Raw genomic sequence first — 25,814 nt, 5'->3', positions numbered from 1 at the left:
ATCAATACAGATCCAAGCTTAGCTGAATTTAGTCATCTACGTACCACAAATCATAAAAATACCTCCACTGATACAAGTAAGAGGACTTGGGAACAGGAAATACCACTAGAGTTTCCACAGAAACTTCTGCAAATCCGTTCTTGAATCTTTGTTATTTGCAATAACAGTTGGGAAAATAGAAGGGGCACAATTTATGTTGTTGCTCAGTCACTTTCATTTCACAATACATGTTTTGTTTTCCTCAGATTGGTCAACATTCTGTAATGAGAAATACATGTGTTCTGACACAGAGTAGTGGGAAAGTTGCTTACATTGGCAAAAAAAGATTTAAAACTGTCTCAGGAGGTAATTTTATATCCATTTATATCAAAATATATGCCATGATTAGAAAAACATAAAAAATTTATGGTGAAGCTAGCATAAATAAATGGATATTAAAATAACTGCAAAAGTAATATCAAGGGTCTTTTAAGCTGAATGTCTTCAGAAGTAAACACATGCTTCATCATTTCCAAAGCAGCAATTTCAAAAAATACAGTAACATAATCATGAGTACAAACTCATTAAATTCCTATAGAAGTACAAGTTTTTTCATCAGCCTGTTTTGCTATTAAAAATAGCTGCATTGGTGCAAAAATACAAAAATTTGCATGACCCAGCTTACTAGTGTAAGAGGTCTTAACATTACTTGCCACCTATTCTTTATCAACGTGTCCCTACATACTGCACAAATTCACCATGCCACTCATTTCTTTTACTGGATATTTTCCATGTTCAAATAGTAATTCAGATCTAAACCAATGAGAATTTTAAAAAAGCTTTCTTTTTAAATTAAGTCAAATAAGTAAAATTTATTTTTAATAAATTTATTTATTTATTTATTAAATATAATACATGGATCACTATATCTGAGATCAGACTTTGGCAGGGCTTGAATTAGAAAGCTAATCTTATAATTGTTTCAAATATAAAATGAAAATGCTCTCAGTCAAAACCAGTATTGGTTCTTTTAGCTCACTAACTGGAAAAATTAGAAAAAATTATCAGGGATACAAGACAGTATCTTGCCTTCATTGCAAATATGCTACATTACAGTAATTTCCTAAATTATTTGGGCTATAATAAAAGACATTAAAAAAACATAAATACCATTTCTTCAGGAAGATGACCCTAAAAAATGACATAAAAGGCACATCCAAACTGAACAGAAGGTAACATTCAAAGCCACACCCACCTGTGTAACTATAAGACACTGCAGTATCACTTAGGACTGTTGATCATAAGGTGTGTTCCACATCTTCTAGAAATATTAGTCATAGTAGCTGTAGTACAAGGAAAAATGGAACTTTTTAGCTGAGTTTTTGCTAATATGGGCCAATCAAAAAACATTAAAGAGAAACAGTCTACAGTTTTTGTCTGGGTACCATAATGTACTAACCAAAAATTCCAGATCTTAACTTTCTAATCATGCCAGACCTGAAATTACTTTGATTTACTCACTATTAAATACTATTAAATATGTTTTAATATTAGCTGGAAATGAAGAGGAATTATAATTAGGTACTCTGGTTTTTAACTTTTGGGGCAATCTAAATTATTTAGTTTTGATATTAGATGTGAAACACAGGACATCTGAAATGGTGTCATCTTGTTTATGCTGTTGGGATATAAGATCTGCTCATATCAAAAATGGTAACAGATTGTACTCTTTTTCTATTTTCTTCATGATTTTATGTTGGCACATCCATGCAATATGACACAATAATTAATTAGCTTCCAGGATAAAATAAGAGCACAAGCTTTCTACACTGAATGCACATGCAAAAATGCAGTTATAATATTGGCAACAGAATTCTAACAAAATGTGTGGCATTAAATAATAAAATAAGCTTCAAAATTGTGTCATAAATGTATTTTAAATTATTACTTGCCAGCATTAAAAGAAATAAGTTTCATTACTAAAGCCATTATATTATTGTGCTGCTATGTATATTGACACAGTATAATTTTATCAACAATACTAAGCCAAAATTTAATTTTATAACATCATTTCTTATTGGCAAGAGTCTCCAAATTCTACTGCAGTACAAATTCTAGCATGTGACATCCATTCAGTGAATACTCTATCATTAGTGTTCCTTTTTATCCTTTCTGTGTGCAAAACTTCATGGATGTTTATAAAACTATACTGACAAGGCATGATGGAAACAAGAAAATGTCAAATATTTGTTTCTGATGTGACACCCAGCTCTTCATGCCAGAAACAATTTTCTTCAGAGCTGCTGAAACAACGTATTACAGTCAAATAATGTCTTTGGTAAATGCTTAATAGCAACAGCAGCGTTTCTTTGTGATACACTTCTGGTTCACTTGTGGAAGAACTGCTATATTTATCATTTCAGGACTTGTCTGGCAGTACCGTGTAAGATAAAATGGCCAGTTTCACAGGCTTGAAAGGAAAGAATAAGAATTTCTGTAATATAAAATGATGGAGCAGCCCTTAATGGATTCTCTTTTATTTGTTTGTTTGTTTGTTTTTCTAAACCAAGAAGTAATAAACTCTTTTCCAAATTTTTGGTACCCTCTTCAAAAAATTTAGTTGGGCAAATTGTGAATGTCTTGAGCATTCCTCTGAGTTTCTGGCTCTGAATTCTAGAAAATTTTTGGTGTCAGTAATATTTTGAGTAAATAAGTTCTATAGGGTAATCACAAACTGCCTTCCATCTGTTTTAAATATAAAGACTATAACCTTCAATGCCTTATTTACTGTTCCTATAATTCAGATTTTCACTGAGATCATATAGAGCAGGATTAGATCCAAAGTTTTAGATCTTACTTATAACTTTCCACTGAACAGTTCTGCATCAGATTCTGGATTCAGAGCAATGGTTACTAGTATATAACCGGCCATGAAAATACTTGAAAGTACAAGGGTAAGAGCTGTTGCTAACTCACCAGTGGAAAAAAAAAAAAAAAAAGGACTTCATTCTCTACGTTCTCATAGTAGTTTGTGACAGTAGAGTGAGTCTGTTGATGCAAGTAGTATAGTTCCTGATTTGCATTAATGCAAACGAAAAGAGAACAGGCTGTCTGGAACATCTACCTGTTTAAAATTACTTTCTCTTCCATTACCATGTGAAACCAGGAAATGCATGGGAAGGTGTGTGGGGGAGGGATATGGATGGGACATGAATGGAAAATTTTGAAAGATCAAGAAATATCTTTAATTAGAAAGATTGAGTTGGTTCTTGTTTCACTGCTTCCCTTACTGGGACAGGAAAGTTACAACAGTGAAGATGGTGTAAGGCTTGACCAACTCCAGTCATGACCATGAGGGATGACCCAACTATGTTGCTAGCTTTCAGTGTGGGCCACGTTGAGATTTTCATGATACATCAGGGAAAACAGTATAGTATTTGTGGGTGAAAATTCTGATTTTAAAAAGATCTGGAAGAAACAGATGTATTTCTTCTATTTTACTTACTAGAATGCATACATGTATGTGCATATCGCACACCGAAAAAAAGCCAACCTGAAATATTTCTGTTGTGGAAGAAAAGTTAGTGAACAATGACAGTGGAACACAGTCTACTCACAGATACATAGATGTATTTTCAACGAAGAAGACAGAAAATTCTTTATGTAAAAAAATAGTGATACATAACACTGTACATGTTATTGCATATGTATGTTTCATATAAAGCTTTCTATCTGATTTAGTCTGCTAGCAATAGGTGGCTTTGGCACAAACACAAGTAGTTTTTCAAAGATGCACTGTCAGCTGCATGAATTCGGTATGCATTTAATTTTGTATTAAAATTCTTCCTATGTAAATTTTATAAAATTACTATTTAAAACAACCCAAAACCCAAACAAATGACAGTATATTGGTAATTAATTTAAAATTTCAATTGATGTAAGCAAGGATTCAAGCTATTAGGAGTTTCCAGTAAAAAAAAAAGATTCTTCATTTTAGCAGTAGTGTTGGTCTGAAGTTTTCCCATGTTTATTTATAATTGGATGTCCTCCTTTGCAGCAAGGAAACAAAGAAGGTTAATGTATAGGTGTAATTTAGCATACTCTTACAGCTTACTTCCCTGTAACTCCCTGGGCTTGTTTATTGCATGTCTGCATTTGTTATTTCCTCTCCCTCTTCCTGCTGCTGCTGAAGTTAACAGAACAGAGCTCAGTTGTCAGTCCCAGTAGCGAACCAATCTTTGCCATATGCCTCGTTTAAACTTTAAAGTGAATAGACAATCTCTTCCTGGCTTAACTAAGGACCTCAGTATTCTGTTTTCCAGTGCTTTTCACTTTTTTTAATTTTTTTTTTTTTCTAGATCAGCCATAGCCAACTTATACAGAAAAACCTACAGAAACATCCCTTGAACAAAACTGAAAATGAATTTTGCTAGAAACTTTCTTAGTTTTCTGTTTTCATGTGGCAATCATTCATCCTCTTCATTTAAATAGCTCTTCTGAACAGCTTTCCATAAAGCCTATCAGCATTAATCCAGCATACAAAGGAAGCGTTATACTTGCAGAAGCATGAAAGCAGAGGGGTGAAGGGATGCATTGCACTATGTGATAAATTCACTTTCCAGTCATACAATGCAATATGTGTCCAAACTGCATTGTTTGTTTTTTGTCATCTCCCTACATGGGCTCACAAAAAGAGCAGGGAATGAAAGGCATAGTACCATCCAGTGCACCTGTTCGGACGATATACCTTTATACCATATTCCATTGAGGGCTGTATGGCTTTTAGATCTTAAAGCAAAGTTGGAAAGTGTTTCCTTTGTGTTTATACAGGCACTCTGCAACCTATCCAGGCTCATAAAATAACAGGAGTAACCATAATATTATGCTTTTCTGGTACAACATTCTTGATCACAGAATTTTAAGCATTGTGTTTAAAGTGAAGGTCTCCATTCTACTGCCTTACAACAATCACACCTGTTTCTATACTCTTTGCAATTGAAGTTTTCATCACCACTTGAGAACATGGATACTATTTGACCTTCCTTGAACCATCTTATTTACTTACTTCTGACCTGGAATCCATGATGATTTTCAGTTCTACTAATCTAGTTTTCACACAGGTGTTTCTCGTTGCATTTCCATTTAAGAATATCAGCAGTGCTTTAGTAACAGTGACTTTGCTCAGCCAAACAGTTTGTGACAGCTCATGCACAGAATTTTTATCTCTTTACATAAAACCCCATCAGTGGTGCCTGCTCACAAGCACACCTGGAAAAGCATATGTTTTTGATCTTTAAGTATATCTAGGCAAGTCAAATGAAAGAAAAGGATAAGCTTGAATCTATGAGGGGTAGCTATGCACATCCAGACTACAAGAAGCTCTGTTTTGAACTTTCAAAAAATATTCAGTTTTTGAAATGTTCTTAGGGATTATAAATAAGGAAAACAAAGCCTACCACTGACATTTTTTTAAAAGAAGTATAAAAATAAAGTTCAACATTAAACTTTCTGACCACTATGTTAATGAGCATTTTAGAAAAAACTGATTCTAGATGCTATTTTAAGTGCTTTTATTGAAAAGTTTTTGGAATAATATATTATACAGAGAACCACCAACACAAAAAAATAAACGTGCAAACTTCAAAGCTCATAGCTGAATTGTTTTTTTCCACCATGTAATTTTAGAGTTTAACATAAATTGAGTTTTTCCACATTACTAACAGTGGTGACTAGTTCAATCCAAGAAAGTGGAATCACAGAGATTTCAAAGCAAATGTAATAGGCAGTTTCCAGTTTACTTCCAAGTCTTGCCAGGTTTTTGCATAGCAACAAAAAGAAAGGACTCTTTCCCTTTGGAGATTCCTTTTTTAGAGGATTTTATCCTTAACCAGAAGTTATTGTTATAATTTCCAGAATGATAAGCCAGCTGTCACCCAGTAAACCATGTAACATGAATGCATGGAGTAAAAAAAAAACTGTCTAAAATTAAGCAACATTTGTTTCAGATAACAGTAATTAGCAGAAGTTGGGCCTACACAAACCACTTTGAATTTTCAGGGGCTTAGAGACTTCCAGCTCAAAGCACAGATTTAAACCTATTCTTACAATTTTTATGCTACATGAAGTCAACAACCCAAGCCTATTCATCAGTTCAAATTCAAATTTTCCTGAAAGTGTTTGAGATTATGAAGGTTAATGAGACTTTAAATTACAAGACAGTTAAACCTGAAGTCAACAGCTGGTAAGCCTGAAATTTATTGAGAAAACTTTATAATTTTGCTGTTCTTGAATCTGAACCCTAACTTTAATTCTGCCTGAAATCATACAGCATGTTTAAAGATAATGAGATGGGATGGTACTGTTTTTGCATGGCAATTGACAGATTCTAAAACCCTGATGCAGGCAGTATTTCATTATCTTAAAATATGTCACCTGTCTGTAATTAACACCAGCCTCTCATGATTTTAAACATCCCTTCTCTCCCTAGTCTTGAAAGGACTTTGGTATGAAATTGAGATCAGACCATAATTTGGTGGTCTTATCTCCAATAAAGTCAAATCAATCAAATAATAATTTGCACTGCTACAAGCTTTTTTTTTCCCAAGCATTTCAAAGTGCTTTACAAGCCCTAATGAGTTGACAGCAAGACTTGATAAGGCATCCCCACTCCACAAAACAAGGAATAAAGGCAGTAGATAAGTAAGTACATTAGACTCTTACAGTAAGCCAGAGGCATAGGATAAAACAGAATCTAGATTTTTCCATATTTCAGTCCTCTTATTTTCAGAAAATAAACCCTTTCTGCCTCTTTCTCTTCTGTTGTATCTTGCTATTTCATGTCACAAGTACTGAAGACCATTGCACAACCTGTGTATGACAGCCCTTCTTTTGGAGAGAGAGATACCAAATACTACTTTATATTACTGGCAGAATTTACCGAAATAGGTCTTACTTGTTGTGGTTTCAGCCCAGCCGGTAACAAAGCACCATGCAGCCGCTCGCTCACTCACTCACTCACTCCCCGGCCATGGTGGGATGAGGAGAAAATATAAGGCAGGCTCGTGGGTCGAGACAAGGACTGGGAGGGATCACTCACTGCTTATGGTCACGGGCAAAAGACAGGCTCAACTTGGGGAAGAAACAAAATCAATTTACTACCAATCAAATCAAAACAAGGATAATGGGAAGTAAAACCAAACCTTAGAATGCCTTCCCCTTAACCCTCCCTCCCTCCCGGCTCAACCCCGCTCCCGGTTCTCTCTGCCTCCTCCCCCCGGCAGCACAGGGAACAGGGGTTGGGGGCTGGGGTCTGCTCATCCCACGGGGTCTCTGCCGCTCCTTCCTCCTCAGGGGGAGGAGGGCTCCGCACTCGTCCCCTGCTCCAGCGTGGGGTCCCTCCCACGGGAGACAGTCCTTCACCAACTTCTCCAACGTGGGTCCTTCCTGCAGGCTGCAGTTCCTCACAAACTTCCCTGGCGTGGGTCCTTTCCACGGGCCGATCTTCAGCCACACACTGCTCCAGCGTGGGCTTTCCTATGGAGTCACGGCCATCTTGGGGGGCCTCCACTCCCCCGCTCCCCTCTGTGGGCTGCAGGAGGACAGCCTCCCGTCTACCCCACGGGCTGCGGGGGCATCCCCTCCTCCGGCGCACCTCCTCCCCTCCTTCCTCACTGACCTCCGTATCTGCACAGGGGTTCCTTTCACATTTCACTACCGGTTCCCCTTCTTAAATCTGTTCTCCCAGAGGCGCGACCACCGTCCCTGATGGGCTCGGCCTGGGCCAGAGGCGGCTCCGACTTGGAGCCGGGGGAGCTTCGAGCAGCTTCTCACAGGAGCCACCCGTCCCTGCGGCCCCCTCCCCCGCTACCAAAAAAACCCTGCCACACAAACCCATAACATCACTAATACGAGAAAAATTTCCAGTAAATTTTGAAGGCAATTTCCTGTATATGGAAGGACAGTTTAGCGTATGCTGTCACTTATTGATGGTATGCAGGCTGCTTGAAGATCCAGCCTAGTGAAAGGCATCCTGCCTTCAGAGTCAAAAAGGCTACTGTTGCCAGAGAGCTACCATATCGGAAACTATCTTCTCAACTTTCTAAAGTTTCAAGAGCTCTACCTTCTAACTACAAAAGCCACCTTAAAGAAACACAATGTTTCTTCCACTTTACAAACACCAATAAGCTTTGGTAAAGGAAAATAAAAATTAAAGTTCCTAGAGTTCTACCACAAAAATACAAGGGGAGAAAATAAATGCAGAAAATTAATTTGGCTTAGTCAGATTTTACAGCTACTGTGTGACTGATTTCCAGCATGCCAAATACTTCTCCAGCTGACTTCAATGAAAGATGAAGACAGCCATTGAGAAAATGAGATCCAAAGAGTACACTATTTACATACAGAACTTTAGGAATAATTTGTTATTGCTTTAAAAAATACATTTCTCTGTCATGTATTTAATTTTTGAGGCAATATCATATACATATTAAAGTCAGAAAGCACAAAAGATTAATTATCTCTTTAACAAATTCCGTGGGTTTCTTCATACTAGTGCTGTGCTACACAGGTAAGACCAAACCAGAACAGTAGAGAATCCATTTTGCATCACAACTCATATCCACAAAGCACTGGTTAATGTGTTCTTTTCCCTTGATTAAAAAAAAAAAAGCAATTGGATTCATTAACAGCTTTTCACTTAGTATGGCTTGTGTGTATTACACTCAATCAGCTGTCTGAAATGATGGGAGCTGACAGTTTGGAATTTTAAAGGTTCAACTCCTTTTGAATGTACTAAGTGAACAGGATCTGCCTAATTTTGATTGAACTGAACCCAACAAAAAGCCCCTGCAAGTATGCAAGATTTTATTCTACCTTTTTGAGTTTAATATGCACAGTGAATATTCAGTGCTTTTCAGCCAGATACTCAGTTAATTCTATGACTAAGAAAGATTTCATTAGGTAGGCTTCAGGCAACAGTGAACTACAAATGGAATTCCTTCCTTATTTTCTGAAACTCACAGTTTATGATCCATATCCAATGATGAATGGTCTATAAACTCTCTTATGGTCTTTAATTGCATAAACTTGACATTATAGTGTTACATTAACTTGTGAACATTTTTGCTACAAGGTGTAGAAAAAACAGTAAAAACAGAAGTTCCCCCAGCTCTTAAACAAATAGAATATGTAAGTCTTCAGTGTAACTTGTTCAGTACTTATGTTCTTTGTTTAAATTTGTACTTTTCTACACATGCACAGAAATAAGGTTTTATTTTTTAAAAAAATCTAGTAATCACTGCTCAATTGCCTAAGTTCATGCTGCCTAGTTAGCACTATGTTCCATCTCAAAGTGAATTCTCCTAACCCTGTCAAACTCTCTTCTCATAGCTGTTGCTTATATTGGTGTATTAATAAATGGCTTCCTATATCCTAAGTGCTGTATGATTCTGCTGGCATTTTGACTTGTTTTAGAAAGCACTAAATAAATAAGCAGTAAAAGCTGACATAATGTATTTGATCAATATTATAAAGAAAAGAGCCTCAGGTAGATTGTCTGTATCTACCCTCCAAAAAGATAAACCACAACCATCTAGAATTAAAATTTCGAGCAGTAATTTATATGAAAACAAAAAAAAGACTTCTCAACCAATGTTATTATTAGGACTACAGGCTCTGTCTTGTGAAGTGACTTGGGTTTTGCCCCTAAATTACTGTTCATTAGCATGGCAACTAGTTGAATCAAGCACTATACATTGCAGACATCTACTATAAGGAATACTGATAGTCCTGCTTCAATGCTTGAATCAACCACTAAGCAAGGAGAGAAGTGTTGGGAAAAACTAAAAATATGGTATTTCAAATCTGTTGCTCCCGAAGTGGCTACATTTGGTACTGATGATTCGTTGTAACCGCATATTGGACAAAGTGAAAACCTGTTGAGACAATTTTTTATTCTTGTGGTTTTGAATTTGTTAGACAAAGAATATTAAATTCCATTTCAGCCCTAGTCTTTTAAACCATTGAAACACACAGAGTAGCCAAGGTTTAAATACACTGTATTACATTCTAGAAACAAATATGTACAACTGCATTTAATCAACATGTAATTAATAACGTTAATTAACATTATATGTAATTAATGTAATTAACATTATTTGTTAGTGTAGTTAGGTTCCTCTTATATATATTGTAATTTTACCCAATTCTAGAAAACCTAGTTCACCACAACACTTAAAGTTCTGCCTAAAACTAATTCAGGCGTACTTGCTAGTTTTGTAGCTTAATCAAGAAATCTGTATTTTCGGTCTGTTCTTCTCCACCAAAGCTAAAATTATTTTTTTAAATGGGATATAGAAGTAGAACATGAATATATTGTACCATATTTTTTAATTTATTAAATAAACTCTTGGACTTTCTACTCAACATTTTTATTGGGAAAATATATGTAAAAATTTGTCATAACCCATTTTTGTTTTCTTCAATTGGTCCAATCTAAACAGAAGTGATTTTTAAAACATACTATCGTAATTGTCCCTGCTTCTCATATCCATGATAAACTGTTAGTGGGGGTTATACAAAAATAGTGCCATCAGTCATGGAGTGGGTGAGATCTGGCTTCTCCAGAGATGCCACTATTTGTCTCTCCTCCCACTGTGTAGCCCTTGGTGAACACCAAGCTGACCATGAGCCAGCAACGCTCCCTCGCAGCAGAGAAGGCTAACAGCATCCTGGATTGCATGAGGAAGACCACCATCAAGTCGAAGGAGGTGGGTTTTCCCCTCTACTCAGCATTGGTAAGGCTGCACCTGGCATGCTGTGTCCAGTACAAGAGAGGCACAGACTTACTGATGCAAGTCCAGCTAAGGGCCACAAAGGTGATCAAAGGCCTGGACGTCTGTCATAGAGAGGCTGAGAGAGTTGGGACTGTTCAGTCTGGAGAAGAGAAGGCTCAGGGGGGATCTTATCAGTGTGTACAAATATCTGATGAGAGGAAATAAAGAAGTGGGAGCCAGACTCCTCTCACTGGTGTCAGCAACAAGACAAGAAGCAATGGGCACAGGCTGAAACACAAGAAATCCTGTTTAAATGTAAGAAAAATATTTTTTACTGTGAGGGTCATCAAACACTGAAATCACTTGCCCAGAGAATTTATTGAGCCTCTCTCCTTGAAGATGTCCCTATCCACCTGAACATGGTTCTCAGCAGCCTGCTCTGGGGACCCTGCTTTGAGCAGGGGGGTAGAACTAGATGATTTCCAGAGGTTCCTTCCATACTCAGTGGTTCTGTGTGATGTGCCAGACCAGACTGGACAAGGCAACAAGCAGGTGAAATTTATAAATTAGGACTCGTGGGGGCTGCCTCTCAATTTTAAGATCTGGACAGATTAATGGTAGCATACTAGTCACCCTATACTGAAATCAAAAAAAGTAGCAGGACATAATATTACAAGAAATCTGCTTATTTGTGCTAGTGGTCAACAGAGAATTTTATTCCAAGTGTCAGACTTGCCAGCACTTTTGCCTTTTTCACAGCGTTAATAAAACAGAAGGTACTGCTGGGAAGGTAAACAGTTTAATACATGTAAATTCAACAGAGAGACATATGCATATAGTCAGACATCTTCGGGCAGAAAATAGTGGTGTATGAACTGGTGTAGAGCACATGTTTTGGGAAGGGAGGAGAAAAAGTTTGAAACCAATAGACCTTAGTCCTGTGGAAGTACTGAACACTATTATAGGAAACAAGACTATAAAGTAATCCTCTGTAGAATATATATGGGAAATCGCCTATACCTAGGCAGTGGAAACAGTTTATTCCTAATTATATCATAACTGTTCTAATTATACCATAACTGTTATTAATAAAGACAAGGTTTATTGTGTGATCCTATACCAGGTGTTCCTTTTCATACTTTGCCTGTATATCCAAGCCAAAAGATGATCTGACATTTTGTAAGATGGTGTTGCAGTATTTTTTTCAGTATAAATAAAACATACGGCAATTCTTAAGACAGGGGTATGAGGATTTTGTTATTTTGGAAAGTTTCTATTTTGACGGTTTAGAAATAGCATAGGAGTATATAACCAGGACACAGATGACTCCATCAATTAAGGATTCTTTTTAAATGTACATATGTAATCTTGATTATGGGAGAATATATTAATAATTTATTCTTACATTTTAAAGTTTATTAATGGTGATCAGAAGTCCTTAAAATCAAAGAGAAGTTCTACGATGTAACATTTGCAGGGATCACCACCTCCAAGGTAAAGGGTCACTTGCCCCTCTAAGGGAGGATGGATTCTGCCTCCATGTTTCCAACTGGCCTTGAATAACAGACAGAAAGCCTAGGACTGAAAATTATCTGTTGTTGGCTTAAGCAACCATGAGGCTTATAGCTGATTATTTCTGTTCCTCATGCTATACTAGGATAATTGTTGAACAGTTTAAAGCTTTGCAGATAAACTTAACGGTATCAAGAAATGAATCGTGTGAATTTTCGTGATGTTCTTTGTTTTGCTCAACTATATTGAAAAAACAGCGTAAACCACAGATACTCAGATTAAATAGAACCACCTCATACTGAGAAATGGCTGGAATTTTTTCTTTCATGTTTTGCAGTTCTACCTATTCTGACTACCAGCATATCTTTAATTCCTCATACCTTATCAAATTACGGAGTCTACATCAAATAGATTCTAGACTCAAGTAATTCCAAGTTTTACAGTAATTTTGCAAAAGAACATGTTATGTAAACTTTTACAATCCCCCAAAATACCCTTAATTTTGGTCATATATACTTTTAGCATACTGTGCTTTTATGGGTATTAAGCCAGCCAAATAAATAATCTCCATCTCACAAGGATCTGTTCAGTATCAACTACCATAGTATTATTAAGTATGCCAATAAAAACATGTTTGTTTGGAGTATTATTTGAAGTAAACATGTCTCAGTATTGCACAGAAGACCAGTGTGTTACACTCACAATTTAACTCTCATGTTGCATTAGAAAATGTGAATATTTTAGTCAGCTACAATATAATTTCAATCTTTTCAGCATGTTAACCAATTGCTCTTTGCAACTCTGACTTAATCTACACCTAGAGGATCACACACTGTGTTATTAGGACTGGCTATTGATTCTTTTATTAAATTTCTGCCAATAAAAGTGTTTTTCAAGAACTGTATATATGAATGTATGCATTTTAAGTATTGTTGATTTCTATTTTCAGTATTTAGTAAAACAGATGGAGGTGGCTTGCCTGCTAAATGTTTTAGTTAATCATCTTCTGTAATTAAATGCTCTCCAATGATTCAGGAAATGAAGATGTGTAATAAACTTAAGGAAATTGAACAGTCAATAACTGGAATAGATGACAGTAGTTAACTACTGTATGGGGAGTTAAAAATTCCCATGCACCATCTAATAGTATGCCTCTCCAGCCTCTGTCTCTTCTAATATTGTGAGCGTCTACCATGTGTTAAGGGTGAATAGGTCCATAAAAGCAACTGTATTTTGGGCCTCTCTAGTCCATGGTAGGCTAAAGCAGATTTAGGATACAACTATATCTGTAGAATTTCTTTTCTGCTACTATCAGACCCTTCCCTGCACACACTATTTATAAACATAGGCCATTTGGGGCTTTACTAGGAACATTCCCATCCTAAATTACTGTCACCATCCACACCCCTCCCCCAGAAAAGAGGAGAGCTACTGAAGTGCTGTCCTGCAGGATTTCCTGTAGACCACATATAGTAAGGAAGGAATTGGAAGAAGATGAAAGAATAACATCAGTGGAACACAAGGCAAGTACTCCAGGTCTCCCAGGCATTTCCACAAAATGTCATCAATCAAACATACGTAAATGGTTGGAAGGAAGGTGCTTTAGCTGAGGAGCTATTTAGGAATAAACTGTCACACAATTTCTTATACATGCTAGTCCAGACTTCAGCCTGGGACGATCCCATTTTTTCATGATTTCTGCTTTGGAAAATAACAATACAAATTTGAATAGGCATTTGTGTTCACATGTTCTTTATATTAATGACTCCTCAGTGTTTTGTGCAGTTGCTTGACATTAAAACAAACAATTTCATACCTAATATGAAAGTGCTATTTGTGGTAGCACTAATACTAAGCTTTCCATAGACTATTCTAACTTTGCAGTATTAAGCAAGGCTTATGAAAGCGATCTCATTTTAATTTCTAAATTTTAAAATTCCAATGTTTGCTAGAGAATATTGGCTTTACCAATTCTTTCATTCCTTTCTGCTTTGATAATATCCACCTATTAAAGAAGATAAAAAGAAAACAGACTAAGTTATAATTGTTAACAACGTCAAAAATTGCCATTTATGCGAGTAATATTCACTATACAAAGCTGAAAGAAATGTGAATGAACTAAAGGAATGCATTCCTGGTAACAGAAGAACAGGGATATGAACTTCACTGCTATCTTTTCCATAGCTAAATTCTGTTGATTAAGTAATCCTTTGTATCAGCAAATCATTCATTTAATGATTATACATGTCTGAAAGACACAGCTACACTGCCTCAGGAATTTCAGAGTTCCTGAATAATACAGAAACCTTCCTAGAGCTCAGAAGATGGCCTATACCTTCCTGAATATCATTCAGTTCTGCCAGCTCACATGCTCGCAGGAGACACAACATGAACCCAATAGCCAGTTGTAAAATTGCCAGAAGAGTATCTTCCACTGGAGAATGCAAATTCATTAAATAATATTCATTCTTAAGTTGTAGACAGCATGTATCAAGACCTCCCAAAATAATAACAATATAGATGGTTTGTTTTGTAGGACAGTTTCTTGTGGACACATGGAAATGTAAGAAATGTGGAAATGTATAGAAATTTCAGTGTTTCCAAACTTACTTTGATCTAACTGGACACTGAAACACATCTTGAAACACTGAAATTTCATACAATTCCACATTTCAAATACCCTTAATAGGGAGAAGAATAACCAAGAGTCATAACTCTACCCCAATACCCTCTTTCCCCTTTTATCCATCAAAGTATATTCAGACAACGTTCTGTGTATACACTGCTTCTGAACAAAGGTCATTACTCCACGGCAAGCTAATGCATGGGTGTTTAATCTGGCCTTATAAATAGTAAGTTCCTTTCAATAGTTATAAATTTTTGTTACAAATGTATTTCTGAGAAAATTTTTATCCCATTTTTCTTTAGCAGTGCAGTGTAACTGCTAACACAGATGTACAGGCTATGGCCTCTTTAGCTTCTATGGCTAGACTTGAAAGGATCTGGGAGTAATTTGGGTTCATTTTGGATATCCTGTTAAGGGATTAGAAATGTAAAAACTCCCCAGTTGCCTTGCTGCTTTTATGTGCTCTTCATAAAACGTTTCAAAACTAGAAGAATAGTATATTTGTTATTTCTGGCTCTGTTAAACACAATAGCAATTAACATTAGCTATTTAACTCTTATAATGCATGCAAACCACACTATGCTTATGATGTATGCACTTTAAACATATGCTTATGGTTATACAATGCCACCTAATCACCTGCATGAGAGCACTGGCACAGAATGCCAAGATTATACAGCCATGATTCCAAATGGCCCCTAAGTTGTTTAAGGTTGTCTACTCCTCTAGCAAATATTGTGATTTGAAAACTCTTCAAGTATTACATCATGTAAAGAATAATTTTCAAGAAAAGGAGATGGATTCTGAGTGAACAACCTGTCTAGAACAGATGTAAATACAGAATAAAGTTATTTTACAAAGGATACAAAAAGTAACCAAAAATGAGTGCCCAATGGGCACATTCATTTGGCAATTTTATTTCTATATAAAAAGCTGCAATTAATTACAAACCAGTTTTTATGCAGTTTTTGCTTTCTTTAAACGTGGAGTGAATTCTCCCCATAAACTAATGAACTGAAGTGAAGCCAAATAGAGACCAGCTGGCTGAATTGCTAAGTAATTTTATCCACATGATTGACTTTATGATCCTTTCACTACAGTAACTAGTCTTTATTCTCACAATCAGCATCAACCATAATTCCAAGAGGGAAAGATGATTAAAAATCTAGAGAATAGAGAAGAGAGGTTTGTTTGATGTGGTACAGTGCATTCTTGCACACACTTCTTCTGTATAATAGGTGCTGAATTACAGGTCTTTATAGCCTCCAAAGTAGCACAGTGAATAGCTGCCTCAAAGACATAATAAGCAACCAATGCCTAAATAATCATTACAGATACTCCATTAACAGCATCTAACTGTGTGGCTTTTAACCATACAAATTGTTTTTTGACAGCTTGTAACCTTTCCAAACAGTTTCCTTTGGGCATTACACCACATTCAGATCTAATTTTAACTTTTGCTTTGTCTATAATTTATTACTTTCTTTGGAGACACATAATGTATTTCAGTAGAATGGATAAATTCAAATAAAAGATAAAAAAAATCAATTGCTGTTTTAATCTATTAAACCCTTGCTCTCTGGGAGATAACTAAAATCTGATGAAACATAACAGGGGAAAAAAGGCTAAATGGTCTAGAATTCCTGAGGGTATCTGTTTTACAACAAGCAATATTTTTTTCCTCAAATTATTTAAAATAGGACATAACCAACTGAAAAAAAAAAGAATAAAAGTAAAAACATATATAAATAAAATATAAATCCTTTAAGGCTGTTCCTAAGAGTCACAGACTTTACATAACATAATAAATAACATGTTATAAAAGAGTTTAATGATGTATTGCAATGGGATAAAGAGCTAAGAAAGATGAACAGTAGTATCTTTTTTCCAAAGAGAGCCCATAATTACAAATCAGTAAAGATCCATAACTTAAGAAGAGCTAGAGAGCAAGCATGTTTTTCAGAAACTGGCAGAAATGTGTGAAATTAATGTGGGGGATGATGTAACAGTATTAGGTGATCCGTATTGGCTGTCATGGCCATTACCTCACTTCTGGGGAAACCATTTCCAGGAATAATGTCCAGTAAATCGACATGTAGTAGTAATCAGCATAGAAATACCGTAATTCTGGCAGTCAAAATTTCTCATTTCTTTCAAGACATTCAACTATTTTTCAGCAGATTCAAGTACTTTTCCCAAAGTTTTCATGTCTATGTAACAGGTAAACACATGTGTCCAATAGACAGAAAAGTGATTTGAAACAACGTAAGCATTCACAGCTCACAAATGTTCCTGTTCTTCATAGGTGTTATTCAGTGGCTAGTCACATCAAAAATAACCATCATCATTGAAAGAAGTACAAATCAGATGGGCACAAAAATCTTCTACTTAGAATCAACTGAACAGTTCTTTCCCATCTCCTGAATCTTAAAAAGGGTCACTAAATTTAGTACAGTTTTCATAAATGACAGGGAAGGCAGAGTAAATCTTTAAATAAAATGTGGAAATATCCCTCTCAGTATGAATCTAATTCATCATGCTAAAGTCAGTGAAGGTATATCAGCATAAAATTAGAATAAGGCAGTTATGAATCAAGCAGATTCATGTCTAACTTGCATCTTACAACTGAGTTATACCACAGCTTGTACATCTGAGTAGCTGAAGAAATAACGCCATATTTCTTGGTTACATATAAGATAATCAATAAAAAGATTTTCAGAATAACTTTTGATAGGGAAAAGAGGTGCCAATAGAAGAAATTATTAGAAAGGGCTAATGAAAGCGTGAGACATAAAGACCTAGAAAAATGATAAGTATGAGAAAATCTCAGGTATTCTCTTATTTTCTGAGCAGCATTCAGTGTTTTACTAATGCTCCAGTCCTTTTTTTTTGTTTTGGGTTTTTTTTGTGTTGGGGGTGTGTGTGTGTTTAATTTATTATCAAGAGCATTACTTGCAAATTAAGGTATTGAAAGTAGAAAGATCATAGTCAGACTATTCTGACACTTTCTTAAAGACTCCAACATCTATTTTTGTTTAATTAATAGATATTTAATATCTCAACATGCCCAGTACACAGCTACTGCAAGTATCAGGGTCCAACCAGTAAACTGAGTCTTCTGTAATTTGATCAGTGTCAGCCTGATGAAAACAATAAAAACATCCCTGTCTTAGGCATCTTAAACTTTGCAGGGGGTGGGGTAGGGAATTAGTAAAGTCTGACCTATTTCATTACATAGGACAGTTCTAATGACTGTGGACCAGTTCTGATAGACTTGTGCACCAATGTGGAGTACTATATTATATACCATTCATCATTATCACCAACAGTAGTTAAGGACATTGCACAGCTGTCGGTGTAACACAATTACCCTCAAATATTTCTTCTTCTAGTCCTTTCTCAATCTTTCAACCTCAGCACGGGAGCACACCTAACTCTGCGAGTATTTATTGCAAGGTATATTGCAGTGATATAATCTGGCTGAGATGCAACAAAGTTGAAGAAAAGAAAGGCCAAGTCAACCAGTGTTAGCAGAAATGACATGCTACACTATGAAAGCATTGCACTTGTGTTACATTAAGCAATCATAGAGTGAAATAACCAATTGAGGATATTAATTTTTAAAAAAAAAAAGGGGGTAGAAACTAGGAAATTCTAAGAGGCCCTTAATTTACTACTTCTGTCTTCATCTTCTTCAGCTACAATTAGCTGGTTTTATTCAGTAAAGAAGGGCCAATCTGTTGATAGTTAGGCAGTCAGATGTTATCAGGAAAGTCAAAACCATGTTATCCATATATTCTGGCAACAATAATAATAAAAAAATCATGGTTTTCCCAATTATGCTGTAAGTGTATCCCTTCAAATTGTACCAAATTATTTAAGCCCATTCTTTTCTATTCCTACTACATCCTGTAGGAGGTGAGGCCATATATAGTGGCCAAGTGCAGTTAAATACAAATGTATGTAGATATACACATATGTAAATAAGGCTATGTAAAGATGTAAGAGGCTAGGACTGGATGACAGAATAACAGGACAATTCAGATTTGAATAGGTATCTGTTCAACCTTGTGCTCAAAGCAAGGACCAACTATGGGATCAGACCATATTACTCAGAGCTTTATCCAGTCACACCTTGAAAATTTTCAAGGAAGGAGACAACATAACCACCTGTGTAACCTGCTACACTGCTTGACTGTCTTGGTTGTGAAATAGTTTCTCTTCATATCCAGTCTGAATCCTAATTTTTTCAACTTATGCTTGTAATCTCACATTCTTCCACCACATAGCACAGAAGAGCCTGGTTCATTGTCTTGATCACCTTCCCATAGGTACTGTCAGGCTGCTCTTAGGTCCCCCGAGGCCTTCTCTTCTCCCAGCCGATTTCCAGTTCCCTGAGCCTCTCCTCACACGAGAGGCGCTCCAGCCCCCAGCCATCTAGGTGGCTCTCTGCTGAATTTACTCCAGTTTACCAATGTCTTTTCTGTACTGGGGAGTAAGGGGTGTCCAGAACCAAACACAGAATCTAGATATGGTCCAACAAGCGCTCTGGGTAGAGGTGTTGAATCACCTCCCTCAATCTCTTGGTGCTGCTCTTTTGCATACAGGCTTGAGTGCTGTTGGCTTTCTCTCCTCCCTGAGCATGCTATTATTTCATGTGCATCTCGCTGCTCACCCCCTGCCAGGGACCCCAAGTCCTCTTCCATAGAGCTGCTCCCCAGTCAGTCAGTCCAACCCTGCATCACTGCAAGACATTACATTTGTCCTTGTTGCTGTCAGCCCATTTCTTCAGTCTGCTTAGGTCCTTCTTGATGGAAGGCTTCCCACTGACTTTAATAACCAGTCCCCCAATTTAGGGCTATCTGCAAACTTGATGAGAATGCACTCCATCTATCTCCCACATGTCAATGATAAAGATATTAAAGAGGATGGGTCCCAGTGTAGACCCCAAAAGTAATCCCCTTGTCACAGGCATCCAGGAAATCTACACCCAAGAAAACACCACTCCCATACCCAATCATCCAACCAGTATTTCAACCATGTAGTAGTTCACTCATCCAGACCGCAACATCCTAATGTAGATACAAGAATATTGTGAGAGACAGCATCAAAAGCCTTGCTAAATTCAAGGTTAATGACATTCACCTCTCTCCTTTCATCCAGAAATCCAGTCATTTGATCATAAGGCCAGTCAGATTTATCAGACATCATTTACCCTTTGTAAAGGCATGCTGTTAGTTACCTTCTCCTTCATGTGTCCAGAAGCATTCTCCAGGAAAATCCATGGTTTTCTTGTGGATCACTGTGAGGCTGACTGGTCTGTACCTCCTCAAGCTGGCCTTTTGGTCTTCTTTGAAGATGAGTGCAACATTTGCCTTCTTCCAGTTGTCAGGGTCCTCCCTAGTTGATAGGGACCTCCCTAGATTTCCATAACTTTTCAAAGATGTTAGAGAGAGGCCTTGCAAGGACATCAGACAGTTCTCTTGGCATGCTTAGATGCAGCCTCTCACATCCCATGGACTTATAAGGGTCATGTTCTCTTAAACAATTCCTGAGTCAATCATCATATACCATAGGCAGTTCATCTCCTCCTCAATCCCTTTTACTAAATATAGGTGTCTGGGAGACCTTGGTCATGAAGACTGAAGCAAAGAAGACACTGAATAACTCAAGACTTTTCTGTTTGTTGTCACCAGATAACCTGCCCCATTCAGCAACAGACCCACATTTTCCTTGTACAGCGTTTTACTACTAAAGTAGCAGTGCATGTTGGTCCTTACCCATTGACAGCAATCATCAGGGCCTCAGCAGTGCAAAAATATCCCTTCTTTCTTCAAATATGCAATGGTTTGACAAACACCAAAAAAAATAAAGTACTACTAATAATAATCTTCCTTGTATTGAGTAGCTCTGGGAAAGTATTGCCCAATGTTAAACTTCCACTCCTGAGATACTGTATTGTAAGGACACTAATAGGCAGGAGCTGGCATGATCCGGATTCAGCTCTGTATCTAAATCGAAATACTCTGATGGCAATGCTGGATCTCAGAATCATTGAAATATGGCTTAAAGAGATCTGAAAACAGCTAGAACACTGTTTGACCAGAGTCCAATTATCTCCAGACCATTAAGTTTTTGTTTAATTTATTATTAAAAAATTTACTGAGGAGGGTGTCTCCCCAATCTATTCCAATGGCTAGCCATCCTTACTATACATAAGGTTTTCTTTTGTTTACTTAAATACCATTTCAGCCAGTAAGCCACAGCATGCAAAAAGAAGGGGGGGGAGAAAAATGATAGGGCCTTCTATTTTATCTATATAACTCCATTGTTCCTTCTCAGGTAAAACTTAACTTTGGTTAAGACCAACTAGATCGCAAGATGACCATAGCTGCAGAATAATGAACAATTTCTGCTTTGACAAAACAAGCCACTTCCCAAATACTACAAAGACAAGTTACTGTTACAAATGCAGAACAACTGCTGAGCTCATTTTAGCTCTGATCAAAACTCAATCTGGATGCCAGTACAGTGATGAATGGCATGATTTATCCATTGCTTCTGCGCTATATATGATTTTTCTGTTGGCATACTATGTACTAATTAAAATGGCTGTAATATACTCAGAAACTAAATTATGTTAAAAATTAATTAAGAGACCAACTTTATACATTTTATCATATATTTGTGTACATGCACACATAAATATTGCACCCTGGCTTCTCAAATGATGGAAAACACCAGTTCTCCACTGAAGTCTGAAAGCCTATATCAGTAAAATGTCTGGCCCCTTTTTACCTAAATGCACAGTATTTACATACTTGTATGTATTTGTTTTCTAATCACCACAATTTCAAGAGATTTATTGACAGCAGAAAGACAGCTAACTATGTCAGCACATTCAGACATCAGTTCTTAAGAGTCAAATATCTACATCTACAATATGGATCTAAATAATGTTTCAAAATGGCAGATTTCAGGAGGAATAGCACATACTTGGCAACTGAAAATCAGGACCTATTACTTTCATATACCAGCTTTATTTATTAAAAAACGTGTATTTCAGGGCCCTCCTAGAATAAGATCTGTGTAATTTCTTTTGTAATTTATTTCTGTCAACTTCTTTTCTGATTTGATATAATTTCCAGTGGATTGTGATGTGCTTAAGTTGAAGAGATTTAAAAAAAAAAAACAAACCCAAATTCATTTCACTACTCCTTTTCTGGCAGTTTTCTGCTAGTTTTCCAGACAAAAGAAGAAGAATTAAACAGAGGATGAAAATAGTCATATACAGATTACCTTGACTTTTCTCTACACATAGTTTTTATTAAAAAAAAATAAAATTAGATGACTGTTAGGTCACCTAGAGGATAGTAAATTAAACAGTGAATAAACAAAGTCTTTCACAATAAGGAAAATGATGGAACACAGATTTTCTCAGCATAACAAGTTATGGGATCTGGCTTCAGTACTTCACCACAATAGTCTAAATTAAGAACAGCAGAGAACAAGTTAGAATCATACATGGTTAGGAAAAAAGGTTTTGTTTATAAACCATAAAAAGAGGTATGCTATCAGTTGGAAAGTTACAGTATTCTGAAACCAGTTTAAACAAAGTTTCCCCTCACAAGGCTTTTCCCTTCTCTGTATGTCAGCAACATATCTGTCTTTAAAAATCAGTTTATTGTCACTTTAACCTACAGGAATTTCCCCTCCACATACACAGAGTAAGTAGAACAAAATATTAGGGGGGCTTTACAACTGAAACAGTATGAGAACAAGCGTTACTGCAGTTGTATACTAGACCAGAAGATGTGCAATCCAAATCTTGATTGCATTTTGAGTTAATCTTCAGTTTCTTTGAAATTAGATCAAAAGAAATATACTTAGCAGGTTAAAAAACAAAACAAAACAAAACCAAACCCAACCAACAACACACCACAGCAAAAACCAACCAAACAAAAATTGAACATTTTTACTAATCAGGGCTTGCTCCAACTCCCATTGAAGGCTATCACAGTATGGCCACACATTTCAGTTTTTTGTCTGAGCACTTGTCCAGAATTACAATTAGTAAATAGTGGTTTTTAATTAATTATAGTATTATACTTCCTATAGACATCCCACAATCTGAATTTCGCTAGTAAAATTGGTTCTCCCCTGCATTATTCAATTCCTAACTTCTCTGAGCCAAAAGCATTGGCTCTTTCTTACTATTTCTAAATTATAACAAATGAAATATTATTCCTGGAGTTTATTAGGATGTAACTGGCCTCAAGTCACTGTTGACAAGAATAAAAAAAGAGAGAAGAGCAGAAAAAAATGCAGCAAGCAGGTAGATTTAATAGTCTACAGGCTGTAGGTGGTTTTCAGCACTTTTATCTTCATTTGACTTAAACATTTAAACTATCTGATTTCTAAAAGCAGTTCTAATGAGAATGGTCAACTTAAGACAGCCCAATTCCACTGTGCATTTTGTTATTTTCCAAAATAATAAAAAAGAGCGTCTCCAAAACAGGGAGAAGAACACTGAGAATTATAACCCACAATTAAACAGCACCATAGAGAAACGTCTTCCAGTTTTATATCATTTGTCAGCAACCTGCTTTGCTATTATATAGAGGTAAATTCTCTGAGGACCCTAGGACCTTTGAGAATGTATGAAACCCCTCCTTTTTTTTTTTTTAACTCACAATTTTATAAAACTGCTTACAGACTTTCCTACCCTTTAAATATCCCCTATCAGTGGCACAATCTCAGACTTCCAACAATTGCTAACAAAAGCTTTGCACTTAGCAGTTAAAGTAATTTACACATTAACCAGCAACCATCAGTAAATACCTGTAAAAATCTCTGAGGCTGCTCAGATTAGGGAAGGTTGTTTTGGATTTAATCCGAACACTCGAAAGACAGAAACAGAATACAATGAATTAAAATTATACTTAAGAAGGAACTCCACATATTCTAAAGATATTGCACTAAACAAAATTAAAAGCAGCATTTGCTCTAAGTGTATATTCAAACGCTTATAAGAGGAGCAACAGTGAAAACCTGATAAAATAGAAAAGTAAACGTAGAACCTACATAAGAATTAACCACAGTTAGAAAAGAAAACAGCTGGTTTTGGTATACTAAAAAAAGCCTGGGAATTTGGTCCAAAACATTTATTGCAAAAGATAATTACATTTAGGGGAGAAAAAACAAAACCAACCAAAAAACGCCCCCTACCTTCCCAATCACTTATTGAGTTGTTTAACTTCCAAAATCAATTAAAATAATAAAAAAAATTATGATAGCAAATACATTACAAAATCCAAAGACACAGCAATTCTATCTTATATGTTTCCCAAATACTTCTAAACTTAAAGCTCTCACACAAGTAAATGATGTTTAGGGCATGCTGACAGTTATGTTGATCCCAGTGACTTAATCCTAGAATTGGGAGCAAAATGGAAATCAGTAGTCACATGCAAACCAAGTATGATGTTAAAAGTATCATGATGCAAGAGGGTGAACACTGGAAGGGGTTTCCTAGAGAGGTGGTCAATGCCCCAAGCCTGTCAGTGTTTAAAAGGCATTTGGACAATGCCCTTAATAACACCCTTTAACTTTTGGTCAGCCCTGAATTGATCAGACAGCTGGACTAGATGATCATTGTAGGTCCCTTTCAACTGAAAATATTCTATTCTATTCTAGAAGCAGCACCTCTACAGAGCTAAGTTCTGGTAACTGAATTAAACCCTTGTGTACTGTGTCAATCTGATGCAGCATCTCTTCACATAGCTAGCACTTATTTTTTACTTAAGGACATAGATGCACTTTTGGAAAGGACAGTCAGTACACCACATGGCACTCAATAGGACCAATATCTGTTGACTGGCTGAGGGTCCCAAATCACAGCTTCCATTGACTGGCAGCATCGGTATACTCAGACCCAGAAGACACCACCTTAACCACAAATATAAGCCTTGTCTTCACTGATCTCAGTGCTACTGAGATCCTATAGCCTCAGCCAAGCAGAGGCAAATGCTTTTGGCTGCCAGATCCTACTGTGTCTAATGGAAGCTGGAGCCCAGCTAGCACTAAGCTGAGAACAATATTTGACTTTTGCAGCTTCAAGTTTAGCACTGATTTCATGCAGTTTAAGGTGAAGATCTTTATGAGGTCTTTCTGTTTTCACTATATTGTCAAATTCACAGGCATCCTTTGTTGATTTCCAAGTTAAACATCTTTACCATCTGCAACATAAGCATTCATAATATGACCATGAAAACAACTGTATGAATATGCCTAGCAACTACAGCTCAAGGAGCACTGTAAGCAGATCCAAAATTATTTAATGGAGAGAGGTGTCTCCAGTGTACCTGTATTGCTCTGTTACAGTGAACAGTTTAAGTACCATTTGACTTCACTGCAGATAAGAACTAGACTGTTATCTAGCAAAGTGGCTACACAGATGTACAAAATCTAACATCTCACATTGTTCTCAGTTGTTCTTAAAACTGAAAAAGAACATTCAGTGCCTAAACTAGCTGAAGTTAATATCCAACCTACAGCCTTAAATTGAAAAAGTACACAAAAATACTAGAAGACTAAGAAAATAAATACCAATTCCCTTCTTTTATCTGTTCAAGGTCTTCTATTGTACTACCTGAAAATACAACCTACCTGCCTGCAATTATATATCAAATGCTACTTGAATGCAGTAAGCATCGCATTCCCATAATGATTGATGACAGATGTCCAATCAGGTTCTTGTTACTGGGGTCTGGAGAAGGGTGAGATCAGCAAAGCAGCTGCCAAAGGCCATAGGCAAAACTGTAAGAAAGAACAATGCAAATTCACAATTAGGGAGTCTCTGGGGTGTGGGAGGAGAGTGATTTGGGCCTCTGCAGATTATTGCAAACCTGTTTTTGTTTAGGAGA

This window comes from Haliaeetus leucocephalus, unplaced genomic scaffold, assembly GCF_000737465.1.
Source record: "Haliaeetus leucocephalus isolate CR32 unplaced genomic scaffold, Haliaeetus_leucocephalus-4.0 Scaffold417, whole genome shotgun sequence".
Taxonomy (NCBI): domain Eukaryota; kingdom Metazoa; phylum Chordata; class Aves; order Accipitriformes; family Accipitridae; genus Haliaeetus; species Haliaeetus leucocephalus.
This window is presented reverse-complemented; position numbering follows the sequence as displayed.